A 22,946-nucleotide genomic window follows, 5' to 3' on the forward strand; every position below is an offset into this window, starting at 1 on the left:
ACTGGCTTCTTGCTTTATTCCTACGATTGCTTACAAAGACAAATGAAAACCCCTGGCTCCTCCCTATTGGCTCACTTGTGTCACAGTGATTTGTCTTGCCCGTTTTTAACATTAATCTCCAAATACAGAAGTGTTACTTCTCCTTGCATGTGGCTAGCACAGAATTTTACTGCACATCCTGACCAAAATGCAGGGTGTAACCAAACCACTCCGAGCTCCCATCTTTCCTGTCAGCAGAGGAGAGTAACAGAGGGGCCTATCAGTCCTGACGTGCGTCAAATCACCTCAGCTCAGGGCTATAGCAGATGAACGATGTCAAGGCTGCATGTGCAGCCTGCGTTGAGACACACAAAAAAGAAGCGTTCCTATGACTTGTAGTCTAATTTCACCCTGCAAGACTTTGTTCATTCAGAGCGGCTCTGATTCTCCAACCAAATATTTGTCTGCCAGTAGGGCATACAAACAACACAGAGAGTGTGCTGTTGATTTTTCACGGGGTAAAATTAGTCCCCTCACCAGAAGGAGGTATGGATAAGACGTATGTATTGCCCTTCAATGAGATCCAAACAGCAGTGTGAGGTCTACCCTGCACAGTGCAGCACTTCACAGTTTTTCACTGCACATATGTCTTAATTTGACAACTGCAGCTGAAGAATTCAATTTTATAACCACAATTCTATAAAAAAATAAGATTTACTAAGCAGTAGGCATTTCTTGTGACATTTGTACCACATCTCAGGTAGAAATTAAGGTACATTCCTGGAATAATTCAAAATATTTTGCTGCTAGGAAAAAATCCACAAGAAAATGCAGTAATTGCATCTGTGACATATATCCTTTTGTTTAGATCTGAAGATGACTGTCACTGCGTGACACATAGGAGATGTGTTCTGCATTTCATTTGTTCTGCCAGCTACTTTGGTTTACGTTGCAGGTCTCCTCAGTGCTGCTTGTGTCTACTTCTTACAGACCAACCTTAAATGATGTTCTATGTAGTGTGGCAGAAACACGATACAGTCCAGTTAAGATACAGGGGAGCATCCACATCTGAGATTTGTTTCTGCTTTGTCATTATGAATATGCAATACCCCAGCCCTGGGATGTAAGAAAGCAGTAGTATGCTTGCAAGTGCTTGGTAAGACAGGTAAATCTTAAGATTAATCTTCACATTAATTAAGAAGATGATATATTTATGACATATTGCTATTAACTTTGGGAGACAGTTTATCATTTACAAAAGTCAGACAAGATGGAGTAGAAGCTCACCTTGCCAAGCCAAAGAGTGCAAAGTGGTGACAGCTATGTTACGGTGCACTAACTTGAACAAAACATTTGCAAATCACCTCTCACTAACTTAATTGCATCTAGACTATCATCACAAAGGAATGTTAGGAGTAACTTCAGTGCTCTCTCACTTGCTGGATGATCTATGCATTTCACCATGTCCCACTGATCACAAACCAACTTAGCCAAACCATTGACTTTGCTGGCTGGAAGCAGCTTGTCTGACTGAGGTCTCCAGGACTGTCCTTAGAGCAGGAAGGGGTATATTCAGACATTCATTTATTTCCCTTGAGAAGGCCTTGGGCACCATTACAGAGGAACTTCTCAAAAGGTGTTTCACTTTTGCCATCTACTGCTGTGAACGCTGCCTTGCTCCAGCAGATCTACGTACCCAAAAACTAACATCTGGAGGGTCACCATATCAGCTACTCTGCTGGTATGCTTTGCAAGAAGACCAATACATATTCAGAAACATGCCACAGAAGAAAAGTAGAAGGAAAGCATGCATAGATAATTTCCAAAGGTTCATGTCAAACATCAACTCCTTACATACATGAAGCTAAGTCAGTGCACAGAACATTTGTGACATCTCCTCCTCCTTTCCCTGGATTTAGTCCTTGCTAAGGAATAGGGAAAAGCATTCATCTCTTGCACACACACAAGGTCTATTAGATTACAAGAGAAGTGCAGTGAAAGTCTACCAAGCGTCACTACCTTAAGTTTTATGATTGTCTTAAGGACTTCAGCTTCAAATCCCAAAACACAAATTGAAGTGCAATAAACCTTAAAGATGCTTCAAATGCAACATTTTCAACAACAGCACCTATACTAGAGTAACATTTGGCAAAGGCAAGCTACCTCAGCCACAAGAGAAACAAGGCTCCAAAGCCAACATCACATAAGCATTAAAAAAAAGGGGGGGGTGGGAGGGGGAGTGAAAAATTTCATTCAAATGAACACCCTGAAGAAGATTGTTCACGTGTTTCCTGGACTTCAGCAAGACAAAACCCTATGAGGAGTCTCTCTGAGATCTCATGTTCCTTTCCCAAATGAGGGGACTGAGCTCCAGTAAAAATCTTTTTCTAACTACAGTACACTACAGTTATTTCAGTACTTCAATCCATGCAGACTATATTCTACTTTAGAAAGCCATATGTCTTTGCCAGGATTGCATGAAGTTTGTACTGTAACAGTTTTTCCAGAGGCAATGCTCTGAGGAAGTGAGGAAATCCTTTCTGGAAAATTAATAGGCTTTCTTACCATTAATTGAGGTGTAAGCAGTAAGTGGTCTGTGATGACCACATGGTGTTTTCAGCAGAAAATGGACCTAAGTGATCTGGGATACTCTGATATCACATTTGCTGGCAGAAGAATGCACCAACACCTTTGCCAACACAAGTTATTTTACCACCCACTGCTGTGCCCTAACCCAGTGCAGTCCTTCGCCTGCAATAGAGTATTCACCCTATCTCAAAACTAACTTCTGTTCTCTTGGCTTGAAAGGTACCTCCCTTTGACTCAACTCATCACTGGATTGTTGGGTAACTGTTCTAAATATTTACCCTGACTCAGTCATACACATATTCAAACACTACATTTTAAATTGAAAAATGACAAAAGATGACTAATTATTTTAGAGATTAAAACATTTTAAAGCAATCTGAACCATGTTAGACTGTCCATGGAATCACATACTAAGATGCAGTCAGAAGACTCAAATTTAACCTTTGGGAGTGCCCAGGCAAATCCTACCTTCATCTTTTTGAGTTCACCCTTCTCAATACAGAAGAATCCCTCTCGCTAGCACAAAAACTTATCAACAGTTTAATCAAGCTTCCTACAAGTCTCATTTATTTTGCCCTAGACTTTACTTGAGTCAGCATCCCTGAAGCTTTTCTCCACACACTCTGAGGAGTCTTCTTTGCAGTTGTTTGCCAGCACTCATGTTTCAGTGTTAACAAATGCTCACCAGGAAGCTGCTCCCTGTGGGTATAACCCAGAACTCATTAACCCCACCCAGGCAGGATCAAGGCTCAGATGGATGTCTCAGTGCCTGCTTCCTCACCTTGTTGCGATGCCTCAGGGAAGAGGGATTTGCAAACCCAATCAGCAAGAACAGGATTTCCTATGTACTCTTCTCTGAAGAGAAGGTGACAACAGGAGAGTTGCCATTCTCCTAGCACAAACCCTCAGCCAGAGGGGATGTTTCCGCTAACACTGCAGTGTTTAATGTGGAAGAGTTTTTAAATGCCCGTTTGAGATCTTTGAAAGAGAGGTTTTAATGCCCTTCTGTGTGAAATTTCTTCTGCATCTGTCCTTCATAGGCATCACACAGCCTGGCAGAAAACTTGGTCTACAGCAACACAAACAGTGCTTCGGAGATCAGCGTCCTGACCACAGACCCACTGTCACAGGCCTCAGCAGGAAAAAGAAAGAGGTGTGGCCAATCTGATGTATTTTAACTAAAGGGAAGCTGGAAAAGAAGGATAGATCACACAGTGCACTGCGTGCAGCACGGAGGCAGCTCCAGCACAGGTGAGAAGCTCTCCCTCCTGCATCAGGCTGCCAGTGCAGGTCTGGGTTTTGTGACAGGTGATAAGATCAGCTCACAGAGGTGAGGCGTACATCAGTACACAGTGAGCAAAGCAATGACCTTTTGCTCCAAGCACTGGCCAGCTCATCTGCCACGTACCGCTCAGCCTACAAAAGAAATCTGTGGGAGGACAGAAGATTCTCTTGCAGAGAATGAGCAAAGACATCTTTAAAAAATACTAAGCATATGCATTTGCAAATACTATTGACATCACAGTTCCTTCAATGTTCATTCCTTTAGTTGAGTGGCACTAGACAGAAATCTAGTGAAAATTACTACTTTTCCTTGATCTTTTTCCAATGGCCTCTGTATCAGCCTTTGATTAGCAAATCAGTCTTCTCAAAGGACACTGCACTGCCTGAGCAGAGCAGCCCAGGGATCTGCCTTTCACTGCTTTCAATTGCTTTAGAAGCTCAGGAAGGGTGTGTGTGCGTCTCAGCAGCATCCTGGAGGGAGCTCAGCTTTTTTTTCTTCACTCTGCTCTACCCTACATGGAATATTTAAGCATTTTACAAGTGAAGCCAAGCACAGTATCAAAGGTCTCATTTCCTGGCAGTATGATCAAGAATAACAATGGTAGACCTGACGGGCATCTGGGTACAGCTGCTAACAAACCATGAATGCAAGCTACAGGAGCAATTGCAGACACTACTGCAGGACTACTCCTGGAAACAGATATATTTTAAAAACTTAGATTTAACAGGCCTCATATTTAGACCCAGGATGTCACCTAAATATATAGATATATATATCTTGTACCAAAAAAGTTTAAGAAATTTTTCAAGAGCGAGTTATTTAATTATTAACAAGTACAGGTGCAGTAAGTTTGAGAAGATTCCAGCAATCCTTCCACCATTCACAGGATTCAATTGCTCTCGTTTTCCAGATGCATCTTGGTCTAAAACAGATACGTTTAAGGATTAGCATCTTCGTTTCTTCTTTACAGAAATCCAATATGTGCAGCATAGCAATACTCATCTGGGATTCAATACCCTGAGCATAACTTTACTGGTAGCAAAGAGAGAAAGCTTCAGTCTGATAGGATTGGAAACTCTCATCTGCATTATTACTTCCAAAGAGACAAGCAGCACTTCATTTGTTCCACAGATATCAGTGTAATTTCAGGATGTCTTTGATCTTGCTCAGACTGAGATAAAAGGTATCTTTTAAATTATACTTAATGTTTTAACCCACTTTTAAGGAAAACAAAACAAAACCATATTTTTTGCACAATCTGACTTTAAGAATCAAAACTAGGTGCCTACGTCAGGACAACATCCTTTGCTACCCCCGCTAGAATCTATCCTCACTGGACTGGTAAAACAGGAAACAAATGCCTCCTCACTCAACTTGAGGCCTCCCAAAGGATCATTTAAGCACCCTGTGCAGTCAAAAGGGAACCTCATCCGGAGAGTGATTTCTCTTATATTATGAAAAGTATCCTTGAAGTGTTTTGTCACATCTACCTTTTGTACAAAGAATGAGAGTACGGAGATGTCTCGAGGGATTTAAAATTCAGGAGGATGAACAGTGGCCCCAGAGCAGTTCAGCACATAGAAAATTACTGGGAATAGGAGATAACGATTTAAATCCTCCTCATTAAGAATAAGGTAGTTTTATTCATATTCAAAAATGCTGTATGCTAGATGAATGATGCAGATCTCTTGGATAAAAGGAAGAATTACACCACTTCCTCCTCTCCATTTTTGTATCCATATTCCTTTTCCCAGATGACATTTTATCCTTATTAACCATTCTATTGATAAAGGAATTAATTCAGAGAACATACTACCCATGCAGTAACCTGACTGAAACCAGTCTCTTGTTTTGGAAGGGGGAAGAGAACTGCTGCCCCTCAGTGCAAGGTAACCAGACTTGATACATTTTGTAACCCATGTTTATGTCAAGAGGTAATGAAAGCTATTAGCACCCATAAGCACTTACTGAGAATTCAGCCACAGTGTTTGCATAGGCTTACACGGCGCCAAACAAATACATTATATTATTACTGTGTGAAATCTACCAGAACGCAATTTATTGAAACAGCAGTCATAAAGAGCAAAAGATATCTTACTGCCTACAGCAAAAGCCTTTCCCCTCCTCCAGCCATGAAAAGATCAAGTGCCTCCACTGTTTTAAATAACCGAACAGCGATATCCCTTTAAAGGATGAAACCATATCAGGCTTCAGCTTCTTTTAGAATGGAAAAAACCCACCCCACTGTAGTTTTCAAACTTCCCTCTGAATTATTCTAGGCATATCTCTACAAGACAGCTATAGCAATGTTGCATTTGGAAGTTTTCCAAAAATACATGTGACTGAACACCAGGCTCTCTTTTCATAATGCGTTCAAGTAAATAGCATTACGTTAGTCACACAATGAATTATGCTCTGAGGCATGCAGAAGAAAACATGCCCGTACAAAACCTCAACTTTATAAAACCAAACAGTGGTTTTAACTGCTTCCAAGCCTCAAGCTTTCAAACAGCCTCTATTGCTGTTATATTGATCTCACCATTTTCTGCAGTGCCATAAATGCAGCCGTCAGATGGGCAAGTTGCTGATTCAGGCACTGGTTCTCCTGTTGTACTTGTTCCAGCATGATTTGGTCAGAGCGTAATCTCATTTGCAGCTTCTGAAACAGCAATAAATAACAAACATACCTACATGAGGGACTTGTCAAGCAACATAAACTGTATAACTATCAAAGTGGAAATAAAACACCACCACTGATGACATGAATCGCCACATCTCAGCTGGCAAACGCCAAACACATAGCATGGTGGGAGAGAAGTAGCAGCTTCAAACCTCTATTAGCAGCGACTGTGGGAGACAAAACGCTGATTAAAAACAAGACTGGAAAGCATTTAGGGAGTAATCCATGTGCATGTACGTTTGTTTGGAGTCACCTTAAGACCACAATGCATTTTACCAGAAACACTTTCTTCTAACAATTTGCTTCTCCTAATCTATCTAGATACACAGCATTAGTACTATGTTTTCTTTATAATACAGAAGGCTTTTAGCTATGTAACATTTATTTTGATTTAGTTTCTTCTTTCAGTGTTTTCCCATCAACACAGGATTTGAGCAGATTAATGAGCTGTACCACTAGGAAAGCAACATCAAGTATTAATTATGATGGCCTTCATTATTTCCTCTGTAAACAAAAAAAAAACAACTACATCTGCCAATCTCAAGGATTTATTCTAGTTTAAGGACAACATCAATTTAAAGGGAGGTTAAACAGGAGATAAATCAACTTTTTACATGGGTAAATAGTGATAGGACAAAGGGGACTGGTTTTAAATTAAATAAGGGGAGATTTAGATTGGATGTCGGGGGGAAGTTTTTCACAGAGAGTGGGGTGAGGTGCTGGAACAGGTTGCCTAGAGAGGTTGTGGATGCCCCATCCCTGGAGGTGCTCAAGGCCAGGCTGGATGGGGCCCTGGGCAACCTGCCAAATATAGCAGTTGGCAACCGTGCCCATGACTGAGGAGTTGGAACCAGGTGATCTTTGAGAACCCTTCCAACCAGAGCCATTATATGATTCTATTCTACTGACTTGTTTCAAGACAACGTAACTGTGTTTATTCTAACTGGACACTGTTCCAAAAAAATAGTGGGGTATGTGTTAGCATTGTTTGAAAAACCAAAAATGCTGGGTTTGTCTTCATATGAAAATACTTGACCTCAAAAACCAAAGCATCAACTGACAAAACCAGGTGGCATTAAACCTCAGGTAGGGAATTCTACAGGTTTAATAGCACGCAGATCTGAAGTTTCGGACAACCAAAATTGCCATTGTGGGTAAAAAATTGGGGTTTTTCTCCAACCTACAGGAGAAATGCTGGGAGAAAAAAGATGCACCACCATGGAGCTACAGCTACAGCTGGAGGCAGCATGCCTATTATATGTTTGAGGAACAGCAGTTCAACTGCTCTAGAAAGATTCAGGATCAAATTATGTCTAGCTTCACTCTATTGCTCTTCTGAGTATGGATAATACTGGGCCCAATTCTACCAAGAATGCTTTGCTCCACTCTACCCAGAAGGATACAAAGGATGGTAAAAAGGGGTGTGCAGAGGGGACAAGCATAGTACTGTAGCTCGAGATGTGATGCAGTGACCTGCTTCCAAGGACCCACAGGCAGAGAAAGCAGAAGAACAATCAGCTTTGAAAGTGCTTTTTGATATGTTACGAGACATGCATGCTCCTGGTTATCCCCAAACACAGTAACAAGAGAATACATGTTGATGCCATGTTTTGAACTCTCGATCCTAACTTCCCATTCAGTGTACAGGAAAGAAATAGCTAAAATTAGAGCCAGTGCTTTCAGAAGAACAAAAAATATCTAGTTTTTTGACAAGCACACTGAAAACACCCAACGCCAAGGAGCTGTCGGTCCAGTATGATCTACACTTGTATTAAAGCAACACATGAGCCTTACAGTGAATTAAAATATTGTAAGAGATTTAGCATTCAGTCAGAACAGAATTTGGTCAGGCCTCCAAAACGTGCACACAAGAAAATATCAAACAAGGCTGACTTCAAATCAAGCACAGTACACGCTATTGGGAGTGTAAGTGGCCTGGGGGTGACAGCAGCAAGGAGACAGCCTGACTCAAAGTGCTCACACCCACTGAGCTTGCCAGTTCAAGCCACTCCTGGTTGCATGTGCCAGCACCAACTAGTGACAACCATCAACTCCATGAGAGACTGTACCTTGCTTTGGCAGTTTGAATGGCAGGAACACTCTCTTAACTCTCCCAGAGAGGCTGGTCACAGCAGCTATGGTGTTTGCACATCACTTACATCCTGCAATTTAAAAATATGGGGAAAATGAAAGGTATGATTATTCTCCAGTGTCACATCCAATGAAGTACAGGAAAGCTCAAAGTTAAGAAACAAAGGAAAGCATCTACTGAATTTTTTCTCAATTTTCTCCAAAAATAAAACATTGCTTACCCTGAGATTTTAATTTACTGAAGTCTTTTTGCAGTCATGCATCCCGGTCAAAATTTAAGATCCTTTATGTCTGAAAGAAGTCATTTACTGAACTTTATGAGCAGCAGAATGCTGTTACTGACTGATTCTAGACACTAACAATGTTCTCAGATATTAGGCGGTGGAGTCACCGAGCCTGGTGGTGTTCAAAGAGCGTTTGGATGTTGTGTTGAGGGACATGGTTTAGCGAGAACCATTGGTGAAGGGCGAATGGTTGGACTGGATGATCCTGTGGGTCTTTTCCAACCTTAGCGATTCTATGATTCTATACAGCCTCCAGAATTTATTGTGGGCTGTTTTCTGTTTTGTTTTGTTTTGTTGTTTTGTTTGTTTGTAGTCTGGGGCAAAAATGCTGATTTATAAGCATGGGGATGTTTTATTCTGCTGCTGAAAAAAATGCCTCCCCCTCTCCAGTGGGAGGATCATTTACAGCATGCAAGATGCACAGAGCCACTCATGTTAAGGCTCCAGTCTCCCAACATTATAATTGTCTCATCCATGCCATATCCTGTTACACGTTACCTTTGGTTGCTTTGCATGATGTAAACTCATTGCATATGAGGAGTATTACTCATATTAATGTACAGCTAAAAGAGGAAATGTTAGAATGGATGAAAATAACCTAGAACACCTGTGTTCTGTTTCTGTACATTACTGACTGGGCTAAACTCTGCAAGTCAAATTTAAACCTGCTCATGGGAGTTGCACTCAGACTTACTAAAGTCATTATGTAAATTAATAATGTATGCATATACACACATGTTTTGAAAATTGAAAGATGGTGAAAAAATTGTTACACTAAATTGCATTAAAACCTGAGGTGATAGTTCACTTTTAATGGCTAGTTATCATAAACTTTAAATGGAAGCTTATAGATGTAACAGGAAAAAAAAATCCCAGTTCTTTAATTCAGCCATGGAACATTCAACAGAAGACAAATTCAAAAGACGTGAGTGATGCATAAGGAAGGCTTTTTATTATAGAGTCTCATGGAGCTCTGTTTCAGTCCCTCCTAAAAGTCTGGGCAACTGACAGGCCCAGAACAACACCGAAGGTGCAGAAAATCCTGAGAAGCACATAGCTGATGCTGAATCTTTCACTGGGTGCATGCCTGATTACAGCCTAAAAAAGTAAATGGCATGAGAACCAAAGTTACCTGGTAACTTTACCAGGAATAAGATGCACCAACTCCAATAGATATTCTCCAGTGATTACCTGATCTACTAAAAAGCCATTTTGTATTTTGAGTGTGCTAAAGAAGAGCTTTAATATGCTGGTGAATCAGACCGAGAAGTTATTTAGCTGCAGAGCACATATAAATTATCTTTTCCCAGGGAAATACTTTCAGATTCTTTGTTTTCCACACACATGGAGGGATGTTTTCAATACTCTCTTGGTGGTTACTGCATGAAAAGCTCCTGAGCACTGTCAGACAGTATTTGAAGCAAGCATAAGAGAATCACACAGAATCACATAATGGCTCGGGAAGGGAAGGGACTCCAAGGATAATGAATCTCCAACCTCCCTGCCACACAGACAACCTTAACAGATTGGCACTTTGTGTACCAGTAAGATCTGTGGTTAAGCTACTAGCTACAGTGAGAACCATACTGCTATGGTTCAATCCAGTCCCATCACATCACGGGAACTGGGTTAGGGATGGCAGAGCTGCTGACCCAGTCTTGGATTAGAGGCTCCACAGCCATTTCTACATCTGCCTGGTCTTAAAGAAGTTAAGTCAATCTCACGTTGATATCATGTTGATAACATCAGCTGGTTGTTATGGAAGCAACACAACAGCGCCACAGCTGGTGGTATGCAAAGAGCATGAAGCGCTTTGCAAAGTGACCCCTGCAGAGCACACACCCCAACACCCAGTCTCCCCTCAAAATAAATAATAATAATAAAAATACTCAGATAACCAGCCCTACAAATAACCTACCATGATTTTGGGATGACTAACTGATGCCAGGAGTACACAGTCCCATGGCAATGCTTGGCACGTGGCCTTTCAGATCCACAGACCGCCTCCTGGTAAGTCCATGTTTCACTGAGCATGGGCAGAACATATTCAAAAGCCAAAGAGAGGGCCGCTGCCTTTCCCAGCTGCTTGCCATTGCTGGTCCCCTCCTCCAAGATGGGAAGTCAAACTCCATTCTGTGAGAAGAGGCAGCTACAAACTCCCTTTGTCTTTATCTGTGTACGTCAGCGGGGGAGCTGACACTGAGCAGCCCACTTGCACCAAAGTAGAAAGGGGCTCCGGGAGATAGCAGCCATGCTCTAGAGACATTCACAGCACCTCCATAGCTAAAATTTGGCCTGAGGCTTTTGAATCCTCTACAAGACTGAAATCGGGGAAAAAACTATTCGACTTACAACACTCAGGGAGAATCTATGGAGTCAGCAGTTAGGGGAAAAATCTCTCTGCTGGTACATGGAACAGTTTAATTCTGAAAGCCAATAAACACAGCACCCTAGTATGCCATTTTCTGAAGAGCTTCTCTTCAGGGAAGAGAGGAAGTGACTCACAAGCTCTGAAGGGGCCAGGCACAGAGAGAGAGCAGGCACCAGCAGCTACCCAGCCTCTCACATGCTCCTCGTTAGGAGCACAGCTTTTAGCAGCTAAGATTGCTGTGCTGCATCTTCGTGTTACTGGCATCAGTCACGTTGACAGCATCTCAGCTATGCTATAGGAATCAGTATTGCTCTGCTATTTGCCTAATGGTTACTTTATATCCTGTACATTAGATCTGGTTTTATATAAAACTGCATTTGGGCTTTAAATCCAGGACTGGCACAGAAGCATTCCATACAGGTATGGAAACAAACAAAGCAGATCACATGTGGAGTAGATGTTAAGGCAGGTGAGCAGGGATAGAAACACAGCAACTCTTCTTTGGAACTGGTTAATAAAGTGGTTGTTTAAAAACAACAAAACGTGATCTCTCATATACACACATGCAACTACCCTACTGTAGGAGATTCCCAACTAAATATACAGCTCTGCTTACACAGTATTCTTGGCCCTTCCACTGTAAAGAAAAGATTCCCTGTGAAAGTCAGTCCACACAGAAACACACATGCTATGTAAGGCCATTGTGGGCAGAGAGCACTGAGCCTTTCCAAGGGATCAAGTCGCCTTGCCACCCACAGTGTGAACAGGCCAAACATCTCACATGAGTCCTGGAAGTGGTTATAGCAGGGGAGAACGTGCTATGGGCATGCACGCACATTGGCAGGGGGAACTTCTTTCCAAATGGAAAAGACACACCAACACCTTCCCTCAGCCTCATTCCTGTTAGTACAAATACAAGGCAAGAATTCTTCAGTGTGAGGAGCCAGCCGTCTATTCATTCTTTATGTATGCAATTCATTTATTCACTGTTTGCACTCAAGGACTTCCCAACCACTCCAATCTAAAACAGGTAATGAGAATACTCCTTGGACGTAGCTGGATGTCTAGGCAGCGGGTCTTACCTGCAGCTTGAAAAGGCTTGAATGCTTTGGGATTCCTGTAGGAATAGAATAATCTCTCCTATAAACAAATCCAGAAGTCCCACATTTGTTCATTTCCAAAGAAGCTCCAGAGTAAGAAAATTCTGACAAGTTGAGAAAGGATCAGTCTACCAGTGGTTATTGAACACAGTGACCCAGATACAAACTCTGCCTCAGGAAGCCCTGAAGCAACAGCTTGCTAGGAAGAAAGAAAGTATTCCGGGCAAAGGACAGCATGCTCTCTTGCTTTAGCCTTTACTAAGCAGCTGCTACTCAGCAACACCACGAGAAGGTTCTGACATGTCATTTCATCTGAATCATTAAGCATTTCTCTAGCATCTGTGGAGAAGTTTATAGCCTATGTACTCTCTCTCCCTTTCTCTCTCTCTCTCTCCATAGTCAGAAATCTTATAAAACACCATTTAACACAAAGAATTTATATTTCAGCAAGCAAGTACTTTTCCAATAAAAAGACCTCCTGTTTGTGTGCTTACCTGCTCTGGCAGAGAACAAGAATTGCATCCCATCTCACCTTAGCCACCCCTGAAGTGGCAGTGGAAGGTACTACATTGAATACAACAGAGGTAAATTCAACTAAAATAATCAGCAGGTAATCCAAGCAACAGCTGCATTTTTAGATTCCTGTTACTAGCAGGTAGAAATAACATAGAAAAGGAAAGTTTGTGAGCTGCTGCCAGAATTCAGCCTATAGCCACGTGCCTGGATGGCAGAATGAGAACATGACTTTGCTACTTTTTCTTGTCATTGCCTAGAGATAGTGGAAGCACAGCAAGAAGATTCAAAAGAAAACGTGATTTATTTCCTTAATGTTCCTATGTTGATTCCAAGCTCTAACAAATAATTACTTAGCTCTATCTTTGCTTCAGAGAGAAAAAAAAAAAGAAAAAAAAACCTCCCTTGTTATTCCTCAGTGGAGTGCTTCTCAATTATTTCTGCACTTCTTTCTTTCTTTACTGACCTCTGTTAAGTTTTGTGGATGCAGAGAAAGAGTATTGTTGAATATAGAACAAATTGACTACAGAAAATAGAACTGCTCAAGTGTTAAAGCCTTTTCATCTCGCACTTAAGTCTTCCATAAAATATTATGACAGTGAAAGCCAAATATCCGTTTAATTTCTTCTCTCCCTACTGCCATCCTACATACACTTTAGGCTTATTCCAAAGCTCTAATTAGGTATTTTTATTCTGAATTTCTGCCTTTTCTCACCATCTCCCATGGGCATCTGGCATTCTTATAGCTCCCATTTAGACAGCAGAAAGCCTCACTTACGCCCACAGTATCGAAGAATAGTACAGGTCTTAACCCCAATAACCACACCCAGTGCAAAAAGCTGGTCTTATGCATTTCCAGGCACTAACACGGGATACATAAATTGATGTGCTTTGGGAACCACATCACCTATGGAAACAGCACTGTACTGGAACACTACCAGGATGGAAAACAAAGACAATCTAGCTGGGAAACCACTTGGGGAAAATCCCACATTACTGCTGCTGGACTCATGAGTAATTCATACTACTAGAGTCAAAGGAAGAGAGCCACAAGCTGTTAAAACAATTTAAGGATGAATTTCTTCAACCACGATTTGTTTCACATTTTATTGCTCTCCCATTCCCTTATCCCTTGTCTAGTTCAAATGCTTTTCTTACTTCAGACACCTAGACGAAACACTTCACATACACCACCAACCACTTTCCTGGGACTGCCACCCCAAGAACAGAGCATCTTTTGAGAAGAGGAGGCTCAGGGGACACCTTATCACTCCCTACAACTACCTGAAGGGAGACTGTGGTGAGATGGGGGTTGGCCTCTTCTGCCATGTAACTAGCGATAGGACTAGAGGGAATGGCCTCAAGTTGCACCAAGGGAGATTCAGGCTGTACGTTAGGAAATACTACTTCTTCAAAGTCAGGCACTGGAATGGGCTGCCCAGGGAAGTGGTAGAGTCACTGACCCTTGATGTGTTCAAGAAACGTTTAGACGTTGCGTTGAGGGACATGGTTTAGTGGGAAATACTGGTGATAGGTGGATGGTTGGACTGGATGATCTTGGAGATCTTTTCCAACCTTGGTGATTCTATGATTCTGTGATTTTAAGACCTGAGAGAGATGGCCTGGAGACAGCCTCACAGCTGTGTAAGCACAGAATTTGTAGTAGCAGGCCTTCTCTTTTCTATGCACGTCTCTGCAGAGAGCTGCAGAGAATTCAGAATCCTTTTGCTTTTTTGTTCCAGTGACTTGGTTCTCTGGCTGCAGGCCACTTTTCCCCCCAAGGAATCTAGTTGTTCAGGGGTCTTGCTCTGAGAACTTCCACACTGAAGCACTGACACACCTCAGCAGCAACAGCAAGGCCTGCTCACCAGCAGCTGCAACAGGGCTGGAAGTCAGACTTGTTGATACACATCAGAGGAAGCCTCTACAGGTGGTACTAATTAGTGGTTTGCCAGTGGCCCCAGCAAGGCCAAGGATTAAACAGGAGTCAGCATCAGCCTGGTCCTGTGTGAGGCCACCCGCAGGTTGGTAGTGCAGGAGAAGCCGGTAGGCCTCTGGTACTCCTGCCTGCCTATGCATTTAACATACGCTTCCAGAGCTGTCAGCAGACCACCTTTCATCAGCACTGAACTCACAGGTTTACTGCAGCAACTGGGAGCACGACACAAGAAGGTCACTGAGGGCTCCAAGGGGAGGTCCCCACCAACAGCACTTCCAGTGTGGGCTGAAAACTGATCTGAAAATCCTTGTCTCAAGGAAAAGCAGCCTCGGGGCTGCACTAAGTTGCATAAGCAATCACACCAGCAAACTGCAAGTGTGGTGGTGTTTGGGTTCGCCTTCTCCTGTCACTCCTTTTACTCCTAGCTATTTTGGGAGATTTCCTTGGAGGTGAGTTAAAATCTGCTAGCAGAAGGAAGTTCTCAAAGCAGGCCTCAGTGGCCATATGGTATTTACTATCTGATCATAGATAAGTCTGTTTGCCAGCCTGTAGCTTTGAAAATACATTACAGTTGTGCCAGAAAATGCTACTATAGTGAGACAAAGCATCACTTTGCTCCACTCTCCCTTCCACTTGAAGGAAGTGTTACTCAAGGGCTGCACCCACATGGCACCACACAGTTTGCCACAGTACTCTATAGTGTAAACAGACCACCCACCACACTCCTCCCCCCAGGTAGTACAGACCTAAATCCACAGACTGGTTACCTTCACATTAAAAATATATATTTATAAGGAAATGAAGTAACTTCAGCATAAAGCACGGAGGTTGCTCTGAAAGTAATGCCTCCTATTTATTTCCATGGAAACTACAACTGATACAAAGAGCACAATCACACAAATTGATAGAGCAAATTCTCAGCTACAAAACACTGTTTTTCAACGTAGTCACCACCATTTGCTGTGCATTTTTGCCAGCAATGAGCAAGAGCTGCATGCTGCACTCATAAAAATCTGCACTAGTGCAACTGACCCACTGTGGCTGTTGCCAATGCTGAAGCACACCATCCACAACCTCACTGTGCTCACAGCCACTGCTGGTCTCCATAAATGTTCATCAAGCATTGATGAATGTCAGTGGGTGCCATTTTTCCACATGGAGGGATTCAGTGACCCACCCTTGCTTCCTATGCATTTCCATGTCAGATGGTCTTTTGTCACACTGCCCCTCTGCTGCCATCTGTCACACAGCAACAAAATGGAATGCAATATTGGTGGCAAGGCACAACTTCTACTGCCATACCACCAACATCCACCTCTGATGTTGTGGACCAATGTAATAAAATAGGAGGTATTACTTTCAGAGCAGCCTCATAACTGCAGACAGAATCATTTCCTCTTTCAACCTGTATTATTGGTTTTCAATACGTACTTTTTAGTGTCTTAATTATCCTTAACCACCAAATTAACTGATTTATAGAAACATTAATATGTACCTATTAGAAAGTTTAGTGAGTTAGTAGTTAATCTATCAGTAACATCCTTAAAAAAATCTGCATTACATAATCTTTTAATTTAAAGGCTTTAACACACAGTATGCCTGCTCTACTTCATACACATAATTACATTAACAAGTTCATAGAAAGTTTCCACTTTTCTTGAGAGAGATGTAATCATTCAGTGATTTTCTTTCACTCAAACACACAAGTGTCCTGGGAAGCATTCTTATCTTCTTACACTACTTGATATGGTTTATTATTTCCCACTTTATCTAGCTGCGTAATCTTTTCATGAACTACTAGTTTCTCATCGAGTCTGTTTCCAAAACCAAAAGCCTGCTCCTGCCTGCTGTGTTAAGTGAACAAGTATTGTTGGCCGCTGCTCCTGGTCTTCTAGGCAGAGCAAGCCACCCGGGCTCAGCAGCCCTCACTCCCCATCTAGCAGCAGCCTGGCCTCTGGATGTGGTGGGGGAGACAGCACTACGAGCACTGAAGGCATAAGGTGACCCTCACTCGCCAACTCCACGGGTGCTAAAATCCCTCCAATTAAAGGTAGTTTGCAATTCTCAGGCTAATTTAAACAATTACAGTCAGTAATTAATGCCTGTTCTCACCCCTTTTACTATGAGGAAAAAAACCTCCTGCAGACTTTTAGAAGAGCAGCCCGAAACTTTAGTGACACAAAGCTGGCTGAAGAAGTTTGCTTTCCCTTCTCTCGCCCCACAGATACGCATTATTCCAGCTGCTGACTCTCACCTTTATGCTCACTGTTCACTGCTTCCAAAACTGTGACAAATAACACACAGCTGAGGTCAAAAGTAAGACCAAAACTTCTCAACTCATTTACAGTATAGTATGGCAAACTGTTGCACTGAAAGAAAAGGTCAGTTACATGCCACATCGGAAAAGAAGATTACAGAAATCCACTGCAGATGGTGCTGTACTTACATCCAGACCCTGGGACCCCTTTGAATCATTACACAGTCCAGCAGAGATTAAGACCCACTATCTGGGACACGTGAGATTAGGTCTAATAATGCTGCCAAGGCCACTCCACTTCATAGAATCCTAGAATCACCAAGGTTGGAAAAGACCTCCAAGATCATCCAGTCCAACTGTCCACCAACCACCAATATTTCCCACTAAACCATGTCCCTCAGTACAACACCTAAACCCTTCTTGAACACCTCTAGGGACAGTAATTCCACCATCTCCCTGGGCATTCCGTTCCAGCTCCTGCTTCCTCTCTCCCTCACACACCTACTAGAGCACCCAAGGCCTTTACTACTCTGTTTGACCTCTGTATCTGCATGAAGGATCACAACGTATTAGTTATGTTAAACACCAAGATCAAGCCAAACAGCATGCTGCAGCGCTCTGGGATGCTCAAAACAGAACCGCAACTGCTCGCTGAATGGTTGTGCAGTCCCAAGACATAAGTACACATTAATTTCCCCTCATGCTCACTATTTTCCTCCCATTTAGGCACCAAATATTCATTTGACAACTTGCCATCTTTGTAGTTGCTCATGACACACGTTCAGTAAGCGCACACTGTTCCTATAGGAATATAAGAATTAGCTGCTGGCCTGAAATTTGGTGAAACACCATTTGCTTGTAATTAATCCCTCCCGCAGCATTAAAACAGCTGATTGCTGCTGTGGGAGAGCTGCTGTCTACTTGGGAGACTAACTCACTCTACAGTGAGGTCAGTAGGAAAATTTCTATCTGTTTAAATAGGCTTTGGATCAGGTAAGGGTGCTGTCATTTCCACATAGATTTCTCATAACTAACACAAAGACGCCCATGTCATTAACTCTGCTTGAGAGTGAAACTGCATCAAGCCTGCTAAAATTCATAATTATAAGAGTATAAATCCAGAGGAATGAGAATTTAGATGTTACAAAACTAATGGTGAACAGCCCTAGCAGAGTTCCTACTGCAACTTGAATGTATGAACAACGCCACTTAGAGAAAGGAGAATGACACACCAAAGGATATTTTTATTTATTCCTCCCAAGCAAATGAGCAGACAAAGCTACAGAAGGCACAGAGGAGTCCCTCTTTTTTGTTCCACAGGCACGAAAGAGAGCAGTCAACAGAACCTCTTTCACTGCGGCAAGGAGACAACTGCTCACCAACAGACTTCACGTTTACTTTAAGTCTTTGGGCTCCAATTCATTTTTATAACGGAGCATAACAAACTTGGAACTTCTCTGGATACAGAAACAAATACTTTCTCCTGTTTGAAGAACTTGGGGGAGGGGGGAAGAGATTGATGACATACATATGTATTCACCACAGTTGATCCGTTTTAGGTTTTAGGAAAGCAATACAGCATCATAAAAGTATCTGTAAATATTTAAAAAAGGGTTCTTTTACACTACAAAAATATTACTTTTCTTATTTTAAAAAACTACAGACTAATGTTTGAAGTGTTCTGATCTTACCAGGGAAACTGTTGACTTTGGGAGTTAAGAGCTAATATAATATTAAGTACACATTTGCAGCTCATCAGGAGGAGCACACCCACTGATCAGAAACATGATGGAAAAGAAGAGTTGTTGATGAACTGTGGTCATTTGCCTCCTCAAATTTCCCTACTGACGCATGAGATTAGAGTGCCTGCAAAGAGAGCCAAGCCTGATTCCCCTGAATAAAATAGCAAAGTGGGTTTTATTGGAGGAAGCCAACCAATGTGGGAGCATAAGTCTTACAGACCATCCTCTAGAGTTGAACTCATTTTACCCATGCCAGAGCATCTCACTGTGGACTCCCGCATTGTGGTCAAGAAAGAATTAAGTACTCTAGTGTGCAGTTCATCTCACATGAATGCACATGACAGTAGATTGTATTACCTTCACCTTGGCCCCTGTCACACCTTTCAAATTGCCATTCAAACAATTACAAATAACGGGAAGAGAAACTGCACTACAGCTCATTTGTACAAACTAAATACGGCACTAGACAGTCTACTTAATTGTACATAGCTGAAGTGTACAGAAGTAAAATACAGTCTTTGGCCACGTTTCATACTTAGGCCACACCTATAGCTAGCAAGCTGATGGATCAAAGCAACAATTAATAGCTGTTGTAGAGAGCTGGCCAGAGAACAACAACTTTTGAGGTTTTGATATCCATTCTGGTCACGAGCTGGAAACAAAGCAAGAGTTTTCGGTAAACTCTTCCATGAAAGTATGTATTTTGAATAGACATTTATTGACAGATTGGTTGATTTTTCCCATTTAGGTCATTTACATCGGTAATCATGAGTATATCCTCTGAAACTCAAGAATGTAAAAAAGGTAGCCTTCAAACAGCATTACACCACATGATGGCAAGTTTGGGCATTATATCAGAGGCTGTAATTAAGGTCATTGCAGTTCTCAGTTCTGCATGGCACTGAGATAAGTGGCAATAATACACTGTCCAAAAAACAACTGGACGAAAGCTTTGAGCAGGCACACAAATTACGAGCTGACATGGCAAATAAGCTCAGTGCTATTAACAAAAGGAGGGTTCTGATCTATTCCCTCCCATCCATCTATCCTCTAATAAACAACCCTTCAAATCACAAGGATTTATTCACCTGTGAAAAGGTCATATACTATTATGCATTTATGGCATGTAGTTTGCTAATATATGGCAATATGGGGGGTAGGCATAGGCTGTGCAATTTATCATTCAATATCTGCTTCCAAAGCTGTTTCAAAAAAGTTTGATTTTTTGAGTTGTTAGCTTTGTTTTCTAAGAAAATAAAGCTTAAGGAACTTACAAACAGATGCATGCATGTATGGATGGGTATGCACACACACACACCCTTCAATAGCTTTTGCACTTACTGGCTAATTTCAAATATGTCTTTACAGATCAGCAGAAATATTAAACTCAGTGAGAGGAGACAGACTTCTTGTATTTACAGATGGGGCTAGAAGTTTCAGGAGAAAAAGTGAACAAACAAACAACAACGAGGAGAGCATTTTCTAACTCTGGTTGAACCAGAAACATGTCTGGGCAACCTCAGTATTACAGTTTCAGCATTTCTGATCACAAATGAAACAATAAAGTTGGCAGCTGGAAGTAGCCTTAGCTTTGATTCATATTCCCTTTATAACAAGTATTTTAAAAATAATAACTCTTTCATATATATTGACACCTCTAATGTTCTGTTATGGAATAGGCTACAGCAAGGGCTTTGATGTTAGCAATCTCTTCCTCTCCATCCTATCTGACAAATACCTGGTAAAGCTGTCCAGTTCTAGGCAGTAGTATGCACCTTCATAAACTGAAAGTCCTGATCGGATTTGCTCCTTTAAAAGGTGATGGCCCTACTTTGATTGCTTGTATTATTACTACGCTAGAATGGAAGAATATACAGATTCCTCTTGGCAGCATTTCAACAGACTTCACATTGCAATTTGTCAGATACTCTCACTTAAATTTCCTTACTGATGTTCTATTGAAAAGAAGTGACCTTTCAAAAGAAGGGACATCTATTAGCCTTCAGAGACATTACTGATCTGATAACAGAATTGATGCTTTGCTAATTGACTGCTAGGATAAGGGACTGAAAAGAAAGCCATGATCATGACAAGAACAAGGGTCACAAGGCTTCAAATAATACAACATCATTTTTGGAACTTCTCTGACTTTTCCTTCTCAGACTTTTTCAGTTGTGTATTTTAGAAGAGCAGGATTCATTGGGCTACAAGACTTTGGATAAATTTTCACGAGGAAATATTTTTTGTCCTCATATAAAAAGATCAGCCAACAACTCACGCCGGCCTTCTGCTTTGCATTCTTCCTTCCTCCCTTACCCTTCACATTTCTTTGTCACATTATTTTCATCTTTTTTTTTTTTTTTAATAATTATTTTTCACTTCTTCTGTGTCAGTTTTCAGGAAGCAGGCTGTTATCTGGGAAAATTAATTCTGTTCTCTTAAAAAAAAAAAACAACAGGGAACTACAAAGTATGTCTTCATGACAGGTTGTTCACTGGTTACCCTTTTTTCTTTAAAAGAGCCCCCAAACCTTTCCCTTGCATTAACAACTTCGTGGCCTTAACAGCCCTGCTTTCCCCACATGTGACCCCCATGCACCTCCTGCCATTGGCAGCTCGACCCTGGAACTTCAGTTCTTGCTGGAGCTGTGCTGCCAGCGTGACTGTGCCCAGCCTCATCCCAACCTACTCATGAGGCATCTCCTACACTATAGGTAGACTTATTTCCAGCCTCATTTCTGACCCCATTGGTTAGATGATCCTTGTACCTAAATTCTAGGTAGTCCCAGCTCCAATCTGGTCTCCTGCTGCTTCTGAATTGGCTCTCTTAGGCATTTCCCACACCTGGTTCATCGGCTTACCTTGTTTGGGAACATCAGTGACACTGAAGCTTGGGACCAGCACTGTTACCAGATACTGCAGGACTGTGCCCTGTGCTGAAGTGACCGTGTGTCCCAGCCCACCTTCCCTGTGGGGTAGTCTCTCTCAGGCTTCTCTGTATGCAAGAATTTGTATTCTGATCTGAACAACATATTAAACATGCAGAGAAAAATATCATTCCCCTTGATTTACACTGCAGACAGTTCAGCCTGCCTGGCCACAGCTACTCACAGTGCAGTAGTGAGAGTTGGTTCAGAACATTTAAATCTTGCTTTCAAAGACTTTAAATCAGGAAATCCTGCACGCTGGGAGGCAGGAAGGACACAGTCTACGAAAGCTCAAACCAGAATTTTACCCATTGAATGATATCACTACTTATGGACAAAAGAACAGGACAGTTTGAGAGACACTGGAAGCCCTCGTGAAAGTACTTGGTACTAAGGGAACAGTAAAGTTTTAGAGTGGACAAAAAAAAGCTGCTATTTCAAAGTACCTTGAGAGTCAATTATTCATATGCACTAATAGAGAGGGCAAACAGCAAAATTTCCATTTCAGAATCACCATACACTTAAAGGTGCTATGAAGAATCACCAGAGGTGTGAAACAGCTGTCAGTCATGTTGTAAAAAAACAAGATTAAATATCTCTCCTACCTAATGATCTTAGACTAAGGATAGCAATCATCAATCATGCAAAGCCCACAGAGGGCTTATTCCAGGAAACAGTCCTTAAAAGGAAAGCCAGGATGGCTTGGAAGTGCATGCAAACAAAACCACACGAACAATCTGCCCACAAAGGGATATTAATAATCTACAGACTCCACACACACAAACAGCCACGCTGGGTACAAGACAGGCAGCACATCCTCCTATTCTGCCTTCTTCAGATGAAGAGCTGAGGATCTTGCTAATATAGGAAATGAGAGGAAGGAAACCTTCTTATATCTCATCACAAAGGGCAAGTTCAGGAAAAGCAGGGGTTTATTTACAGTCTTCTGAAGTCCATGCCTGCCAGATGGCCCTTCCAAGCTTCTCAGTGTGGCACAGCTTTGGGCAGCATTAAGACTTCTCAGAGCTGGTCTGACCACGCAGCAGGAAGGAATTAGGCATCTGTGCCAAGTGCCAGCCAGCAACAAGATGACACCCTACTGCATCAGGCGCAGATGATCTCATTTTCTGTAGAAGAGGACATTAAAGTTGTGCTTTTTTCTAAGGGTGCAGTAAGGAAAAAGGTTGTTT

At 41.9% G+C, this 22,946-nt stretch overlaps 1 long non-coding RNA gene across 1 annotated transcript; it reads right to left on the reverse strand.

The window, feature by feature from the left end:
- Window positions 1-4,516: 4,516 nt before the first annotated feature.
- Window positions 4,517-21,785, reverse strand: LOC124417413. The gene is made up of 3 exons (XR_006932178.1): window positions 21,691-21,785; window positions 8,603-8,695; window positions 4,517-6,512 (listed from the first exon to the last, which is right to left on the reverse strand). It is a non-coding gene; the product is annotated as an uncharacterized LOC124417413 (long non-coding RNA).
- Window positions 21,786-22,946: the final 1,161 nt, after the last annotated feature.

Source organism: Gallus gallus, chromosome 1 (genome assembly GCF_016699485.2).
Source record: "Gallus gallus isolate bGalGal1 chromosome 1, bGalGal1.mat.broiler.GRCg7b, whole genome shotgun sequence".
Taxonomy (NCBI): domain Eukaryota; kingdom Metazoa; phylum Chordata; class Aves; order Galliformes; family Phasianidae; genus Gallus; species Gallus gallus.